Source organism: Dreissena polymorpha, chromosome 14 (assembly GCF_020536995.1).
Source record: "Dreissena polymorpha isolate Duluth1 chromosome 14, UMN_Dpol_1.0, whole genome shotgun sequence".
In the NCBI taxonomy this organism is placed as follows: domain Eukaryota; kingdom Metazoa; phylum Mollusca; class Bivalvia; order Myida; family Dreissenidae; genus Dreissena; species Dreissena polymorpha.
Genome location: NC_068368.1, coordinates 23,273,914 through 23,283,734, shown reverse-complemented (window position 1 = coordinate 23,283,734; position 9,821 = coordinate 23,273,914).

Below are 9,821 nucleotides of genomic sequence, written 5' to 3'. Positions count from 1 at the left end.
TCTGTCAGATGTGAAGCCATTGTTTAATACCGGTATACATGTTTTTTAATCCAATTACGCAACTGTTATGTGCCCTTGCCCTAAGGGATTTATCTGCATTATTACCTTAATCCGGTCATAAAAATGGTTGATCGAAGTGACACCAGACTGATAAGTGAAAATAGGGAAGAAATCTGCTGAAATAGCGCTTTAAAATGTACTGTCCGAAAAGTAAGAATCACCAAAAATATTAACCGAATACTTAGAGTAATTGCGGTATGTTTCATGCGAATGAACGTAAAATGCCAGATGTTTTATAGTAACATTGAGTTTTGAGCAATATTTGTAAGGATATTGAGTATTGTAGGAATTATATCCTTTGCTTACGTTACTCATGTTTTTAAATTGAACATGTTATATTTATTCGCACTAATAATTTTGGACTGTAATGTTGTTGTTATGGTATCTTTTGATTTGAAAGGACATACAATTATTTAAACAATTTGACAAACAATCAGGGTTTTGATAGTGATTATGTTTACAATTATTATTAAATGAGACCAGAAAATATGTAAAGATACGACTAGCAAATTTCTGTGTTAAAGCATTTCAAGGTAGAGCCGATTATATGAGTCGCGTTTTGATAAAACTGGGCATAATGCATGTGCGTAAAGTGTCTTCCGAGATTTGCCTGTCCAGTCCGCACATGCATTATGCCCAGTTTTATCAGAACGCGACTCATAGTATCATGCTTGTATCCCTTTCAATTATACACACGCATTTCGAAAACGAGCAGAGCGGTCAAGAACGCCATCCGCAAAAAGAAAACTTTAAAAATTGATGTCAAGCTGTTGCCTTAATTGTCGACACATCATGCATGAAATGTATTTCTTTATGTTGTGATTAAAATTCCCTTATGCTGGGATTATTTATAGGCATGTGACTTTAAAGCTGTTGTCTTAATTGTCGTTGCGATCAGCACATGTTTAAACTTTAAAACACGGTCCGATACCGAACGTCATAATTATTATGCATCTTATTATGAAATGTTATTTATTTCCAGAATGTCTTTATGTAAAACATTTAATTTAATTTTGTCTACTCTACCAAAAATACCAATATATAACTTGTGTCCATTAATAAAATATATATTTTGATGATGTGTTCTTTTATATAACCATTGACTTAATTACAGGTACCGTCTTAAACATTTTTGAATCTTCGCTCAAATGCTTTCTAAAGTTATCATATATTAAAATCATGATTTAACGGAAATAGCACGATGTAAAGGTGGGAAATCTAACTGTTTTCGGTAAATTTACTGTTTTCGATATCATGTCCTCGTATTATATAATGCTTCCATTTAAAACAGTAATAACATGCTTATCGTACAAAAGAAATAATTAATATAAAGCACCATTTAAATGCGTATTGTTGTAAACATTAATTAAATTCATAGTTTAACGCCACTATCACGATGTAAAGGTGGGAAATCTAACTGTTTTCGGTACATGTTACTGTTTTCGGTATCATGCCCTCGTATTATATAATGCTTTTATTTAAAACAGTAAAAACATGCTTGTCGTAAAAAAGTAATAATTAATATAAAGCATCATTTAAATGCGAACTGTTGTAAACATTCATCCAAATCATAGTTTTACGCTGTAAATGTGGGAATTCTAACTGTTTTCGGTAAATGGTACTGTTTTCGGTATTTAGTCATACCCGAGCAAATACTATGATACTAAAAATAGAAATAACGTCATACGACCGTGAAATCTCGGGAGATTTGCATTTCAAGTAAGTCTGTCACATCGCTGTTTTTCTCGATATGTAAGAGCAGAATATATGATTTTAAATGTTTAAGATAGTATTTTGTGAGAGAATATATCAGTTAAATGTGAAAAATGTCAATCTTTCCGATCAAGTGGTTGATTTGGGCAAATAACTGCATTTAAAAGCTGTTTTGGACCGGTCTTTGTTAACTGTCAACTTTTCGGGAATTTCTGGTTGACTTTCCTAATGGGGTTGGTCCGTAACTATTAAGTCGCGCCAGTCAAAAATCATAAAAAGCGACATTTAAAGTTATGGTAGCCAGAACTACACAATAATCAATGTATATGGTGGGTGGGGTAAAGTATATTAATGTTGATTTATTGAAAAATATAACTGTGTGGATAATTTAGCCACTATAACCACAATAGCAATACGACTGTAAAACAATACATTAATACGTATCTGATGATTTTTTTATTACATTTAACATTCTTAGTTATAATATATTGTATGGTAAACAACAGTTGACATAATAGCTACTGGAAATAAAATGTTATTGTCACTGTGCAGCTTAACATGTTATTTCTATTTACTTAAGGACACTTGTGTAGTAAAATTATAATACCAAATATTAAAATTCATATGACTTAACTATAATACTTCATTTTTATTTATATAATATATTGTATATTTTAAGATATCGGATGCCACATAGACCATGGATGTGTTCAAACTAATATTACACCTAAGAAGATTCAACATATCAGACAGACATTCTCTAGCGCACCACAACATAGAACAGCGAATTTACATTTACTTCGAAGAGATGCGTAGCCTAGAAAACATCTTTTGCTGGACATAAGTTTTGTATTATGTGATATGCAAGCTTAGAATGACTGTGCCTTTCCTTCCAAAGCTTAGTTCGCGTGGCTGCTCAGCATATTTTGTTTGAGGTTCTTGCTCATATTCTCTATTTGTTTGTATACACATGTTCATCTATAACATAATCATATATTTTCTAACAAATTCTATTTTAAAATATATGTGATCATGCAAATTATCTGTGCAACAAGCAAAGCCATTTAAAACCAGACTTAGTATTCAAATTCAAAATGAGTTAATTTGCTCAATTTTTCATCAAATTTTATGGTTGTAACTATGTGCATGAACTTTCAATTAAAAAAATGATTTACTTGGTTGTCAGTATTAATGTGGTGTGTGCTATGTGTATTTACTTATTAATATTATTTAAATGTTTTGCCTGCATATAATTTACTATCTATATTTTTTTCTTTTCAGGGAGGAGATGAAAGTATCTGAATGCAGACTTGCCCAATGCTTATGGTTACAATATACTAAATCTTTTTGGAGTGCAATGCTATACTCACTAAAACATGAACATCATTTATTTGAAGACACGGTTCTCTGTAGGGTCACTTGCCATGACTTTATTTTAGTATATTTCTGTGTGCATGTGGCAGGGAAAACATTGTTGTTTACTAGAAATTAACTCTTTTATCTGAAGATTGGAGACTACATAAGACTTTGACAGATGGCGGGAAACCCTCGTGAACTGGATAGAAGCCGGTAAATAGATGGTCGTAAAACAGTGACTTTTGATTCGTGGCGAGTTCTTTCTTAAATACCGCGTGACCTATCTTTTTTATTCTTTAAATCAATTGGGCTTGGAATGCTCTTTAAGAAAAGGTATGGTTATGGGGGTCTCTTTGCGCAAAAGTTTGACTTTATTTTTTGTTGAAGTTATTGCTTTCACATTGAATTTGTGTAGGAAATCTTTTACTATATTGTGACCTTATCATTGACCGTTCCAAGGCGGCTTTATTCATTTATGTGTTTTGTTTGTTGTTTTGTAGTGTGCTGTTTTGTACTGTTTTGGCAATTGGTCACTCTTTTTAATGGACCAGCCTTTACAAACTACATAACCGTTCTGTGGAATTACATGATCTTTCAAGTATTGCAGTGAAAGAAAAAAAATCAAAGTAAAGATTGAATAAAAATATAAAAATATCATCAACCATTTTGAAAATTCAACAAATCAAACAACATTTCATGTTTATTATATGGTGCAGTGGTAATAAGATCTTGCTGTCCCCTTTTATGATGGAGGCTGTTGAGTATCTTCATTAAGCATCTTCAAGTATTTTCAGATATTCATGTTGCATTTGAAATTTATTCATGTATAACCGGTAGTACAATTTAATATGTTTTTTTTTTGGTATAGTAAACCTCAAATTAAAGACATTTGTATGATAACTTGTAAAGTGTTAATTGATGCATTTATATTGTTATCATAGCAAGATTTGCACATTCAAAAATTGACAAGTTAAACTTACTTTGTGAATACTGCTGTACTTCTTTATGAAGTTGATACTGAATTACTATTGTATTTAACATGTGAAATTTGTATGCTTTATATTACGTAATGAAATTATGTACTTCGTGTTTATTTTGATATATTAAAAACCCACGTGAGCATGTTATTGGAAACTAAAGAAACTTAAATTGAAAGACCACAAACAAGCATCATTGGGTTTATATTTTATCCCCCGCCATAGGAGGAGGGATATAGAATTGGCGTCGTCTGTCCATCTGCATGTCACAAACTTTTCAATGAGGAGAATTGTAGTGCACAAGAACCATAACCCTACACTTTCTTAAATCAGAGTTATTGCCCGTTGTTGTTTGTTTATGATGTAACTTTTCAGGACTCTATCTCAGATACTATAGAAGATTTCTACATGAAACTCCATGTTTTGTGAGGATTCTACCATACATCAAGGAATTTGCACCCATCCATATACAAAATTTTAATTGCTGGTGATACAAATTCAAAAATCAATTCTTGTTTGTTATGAAACCACTGTTTTATTAACATGCATAATCAAATTGTATATGTATCTGTCAATAACAGTAATAACAAAGAAGCAAAAAACATAAATACATGTTTACACTTATGTTAATACATACACTTTGTTTTGATTATGCAAATATAAATATAAAATGGTTTGTTTATATAGTTCTTTGAGATAAAAAGCTCTCCATTAACACCAGAGTCCCTGTCTGTCACCGCGGTTATAATATTTGGCTGCATAACGACACCTTCTGTGATGTTTGATGGTGTTCATGTACTTCTTACAAAGCTTCGAACCTTATAGCCGGTAACAAATCGTTCGACTTATCCTTGTCAAGTCTGAAAACAACAAAAGAATAGCACATTTTAACTGGAGTGCTTTTACTTTTTTTGTGGTTTATTACAAAAATTGTGTACAAATAACAAAGAAACAATATGATTTATGATATTTAAAAATGTAAAATAACGGGTAAGTGAATATGAAGTAAATATTATATCTTAACATAAAATATGTTTGTTAAAAAAGAAAATAGATAAAACTTCAACAGGTTGGTATATTTATACCTATGTTCAGTCAGGGACATATACAACCTAATTATGTCCCTGGTTCAGTTCAAAATAAATTATTTTGAACAATGCACACTTAATTCAGTATTCCATCATGTAATACATGTATTTGGTTAATCTTATATATTATCAGTATAGAGGTTTACATTCTAGAATCTTGTAATAAGGTGTTCAGATTATTTGCTGGATTTAGTTTAAGTATACACTCTTAAGTAAAACCCATCGAAAGACCATTACTTGAGTGCATATACACCAAATTCAATATAATTTAGGTAACATATCCTACATTATCTGACAAAAAAGACATTTTGATAATACTGTATTCACCGAAGTTGATTATTTTCGTTATTGCGTAAGAAGAACAAATGTTTACGTTTAACCGGAAGTCATCAGTTGGTTATGCCGAAATGAATTATGGGTTACTGGAATATAGCGAATGCATATTGATATAACGAATTCGTCAAACGTTATCAAACATTAGTAATTTGAATTGCATCGGATTCGCACAATATTATGTGGATGTAAATCCGATCCGGTTTTTGTTTATGTGTCAAGCTCATTTTGTCAGTGACGAAGCTAGTCAACTCGTACCTTAGTCAACTCGTACCTTCGGTCAACTCGTACCCAATTTGGTCAACTCGTACCCGATTTTTGGTGAACTCGTACCCCCACTAGTCAACTCGTACCCGAATTGGTCAACACATACCCTCCTAAAAAGGAAGGCGTTCAGCTGCCTGTACAAGCCATCTGTGAGTGTCACAGACGCCGTCGAGTAATTGAACAATGTGTTGATCTGTGTAAACAAGTTTGTGGTCTTTGAAAACAAGTGTTGGTTCTGTTTCTGTTTTAAATGTGAAACTAAGTTCTGTACATAATCTATGTCGGTAGTTGTATTAAGTTTAATAAAAGTTCTTGTGTTTAAAACATGCATGTAGTTTTTGTATAAGATGGTTTGTTTGTTACCCTGTGTGAAATATAATGTTTTTTTGTGTTAAATGTGAATGTAGTATGTGTTATTTGTGTGTTTTATAAATGCCAAAATAAAAACACAAGAGACAATAACTTGCATTCTTTTTATTTTAATGTTCAAATTATTCGAACATTATGACCGTTGTTTCAAATTTACATGGAAATCTTATTATTTTATTGAAGAATGCTAAAACATCTAAATACTCATTAAATCCGTTTGTTTTACACAATAATCCTAATCTTTTTTTATTGATTGGTTAGTTGTTAGTTTGGATTCAAAGGTGTTCTTCATTTTTACAAAGGTGCAGATTAAATCGATTTAGATATTAACGACCCGTGTCAAGTAATGTGTTAATCAATATTTATCAGAGGTGAAGATAGGGTAAATTACGATATTAACGACCCGTGTCACGTAGGTGTTAATAAGTATTTTAGGTGTTGATTAATTGATTAAATCATGGACTCAATTTTGAGACGAACCATAATTTGAGGCATATATATCAACAACAACAATAACAACAACATTTATTAACTAATACACAAGTGTAACGACATAGATGATAATTATTTTGCAATTTGGTATTATTTATAAAAATCATGCAATGGAAGAAGTTAACAAATATTTTACTGATTCATACCGTAAGATTTTTCCTTTTAACATCGATAATGATAGTATTTTATAAATATATATTTTGAAAGTTAAATGATTTCTATATATTTCTTAGGTAATATAATCTTTGGATATTGGACATATTAATAAGAACAATATATATATACTTAGGTAATTACTTTAATTAGTCATATCGTACCCTTGTAAAAAAAAACATACAAGTTATGTTAGTCTATGCCGAAATATAACTTTAATTGGTCAACTCGTACCTGCAATAAACATTAACAAAAACATCCAATGCATGCAAACACCCATCGCAATTTGTTTCCATAAAGGACAAATATTAAAAAGGTACGAGTTTACCAATCTGAAAAATGACTAAAGTACGAGTTGACCCAATCGGTTACGAGTTGACTAGGGTACGAGTTGACTTAGCTACGAGTTGACTGGCATTCGTCAGTGAGATTCTTAAATTTCTTGCGTAGTAAAATCTACTGTAAAGTACACAATGATACTTATGGTTGTTACTGGTTGAGTCGTGGGTTCTGTTTGATTCGTGGGTATAGAAACCGCGTGAAATCTCGCGATAGAACGTTCGCACATGATGCAGTTCGTTACGGAAAAATGTTTTGACACGGTCACCATTTTTTTCCGATAAAAAATGCGTCAAAAACAAGTAAATAGTGAAATTCGTCATAACTTGATAGGTCCTTATGAAGTATTTCCTCATTTATGTATTGTTCATATAGTGTTTCAAAGTAACACAAAATTGTTTATTTATGAGCATTTACCATGCTACATCGTCTGTTGACATTTTTTCACAAGAAATTAACCTGTCCTGCAAGGTCAGTGTAAAGGCTATTTATAGTATGCAAATCTTGAAATTCTGGCAGCCAATCAGAACCCACGAATCATCCGGAAGCTTATTTTCATGATGGTAGTTTGACACTATCAACACAGTCGATTATTTTGATGTTTAAAGACGATTAACATTTGGAAAAAAGCAACACATCTTAAAGAAGAAAGGTTAATAATTATTTTCATTATGATTCATGGTCATATATTTATAAAATATTTGAGACGCAACATCTTTATTAAAATTACCCACGACTTAACCGGCATATAGCATACATAATTCTGTCGTATAAACATCCGCTGCACAAAATATAGACATTTGTATTGGTGATAATTAAACACAATCATATTTTTCTGTGTTTATTAAATTAATAACACTGAGTTTCTTCATTGCGTTACAAGATGGCGGTTAGCTAGCGCTGTTTGTGAAGTGACGTCACAATGTTTATGTGTGCACGTGCCCTTTCCCATAAAAAATATTTCAACACAAAATACTCGAAAACTTGATTTTTCCCAGGTATAACGACTACGCCAACAGGTAGATCGCATTCTGGTCCATATACAGTACATGTCAAATTTCAGCAAGCTTGTTGGGGCAGTTTTCAAGACTATCAAATCACAGTGATTTTGCCGAAACTTAGCCCCCCATTATCATTCGTTCAATTGAACGTCATCAATAGATGACGTCCAATACATCACCCATTCCATATTTCAAATTCTAGTGTAACCCAGAGTTCAGGGGGAAGATTAAACTATATATATTTTTAATATTTAATAAGTTCACCATAAATAGCATATGTTAATAATACACCGATACTAAAGTACGTCTTGAATGAAGAGAGTCCGCAATCTGAAAATAATGATAATGCATTATTTAATAGAATTAATAATACACGATAAAACATGAATGCTAGTTCAATGTAGTGGCCATATTTACATTAACATAGCAGATATGGAAAAATAAAATTTCACATAAAATGCATCTTCTATAAATATGAACATTACAGAACATGCAGCATACAACTACACTTCACAGAAATACATAAAACAGATAAAATTTACAATGAACATCATAACATAATCACGTACACAACTCATACAGCTCACTTACCAAAATGTGGTTCTAAATACTATCTCTTCACTCACACAATCCAATCATGCCTCGTTCGTCCATTGGTGAAACTGTAACTAGATTACGTGATACAGTGCAAACAAAGAATAGTGATAAAATGTTAAAATAGAAACTATACCGACGTTCAAACACTACAACTTTAGGTCGAAAAATAACAGAATTACCCGTATAAGAAATACGCGCAAACTGTGACAAATGAAGCAATCAATTAGACAAATGCTTGAACATACCTGTATAACAAAGAAGATAAAACTAACGAATTCTGAACGTGAAATAAATGCCCGAAGAATACGTCTTCCCGCTCTGAACTCCGTGGTCAATGTGATCTGTACATCACTACACTCCTCGAGGATAACTCCTCGAGGATACCTACACAAGTTATTAACCAATCAATTTAAACTAACAACAATTTTAAACTACAGTCGATTGGTGTATAGCGGATTTTAGTGAGAAACTGATAGGTAAAACGTTTTTTTGCTAAATACTTTTATTTATGTTAAGATTTATAGTTTTCTATGAATTGAATATAAATAGCCTATATTGTTAAGTCGATTCATGTTTTTGTTTACGTGTGTCAATGTTTACAATTGGTTCTTGTTTCGAAAGCAAAACAAGGTCATCTTGCGTACGCACCGTTTTTGTGACGACAGGAAAAGTGCAGACGAATGGTTTCTTGAATTTTGCAGATTTTGTTTGGTAAACATAATGTTCATTGATTTAATATTTTAGTATTATGTGTCCTTTACAAAAGTAAGAATGCTCAGAAACCAAATTGATGCTACCATATAAAATAAGCATGAAAGCTGCAACTCGGGATTTAGTGAATAACGGACAAGTGGTGATCCGTATTCAGGAATGTGGGGATTGTCTCAAAATAAATATTAACTCAATTGAAGTTGTCCAATACACACGTGGTTAGCGTGTGGCTATGATATTACCGTAATAACTCTATGTTTTCGGACACTAATTTTTTTTTTTTCGTGTCCGAAAACATAGATACGAAAAATATTTACAAAATGCAGGTGTCCGAAAACTTAGAGTCGAAAATTGAAGTGTCCGAA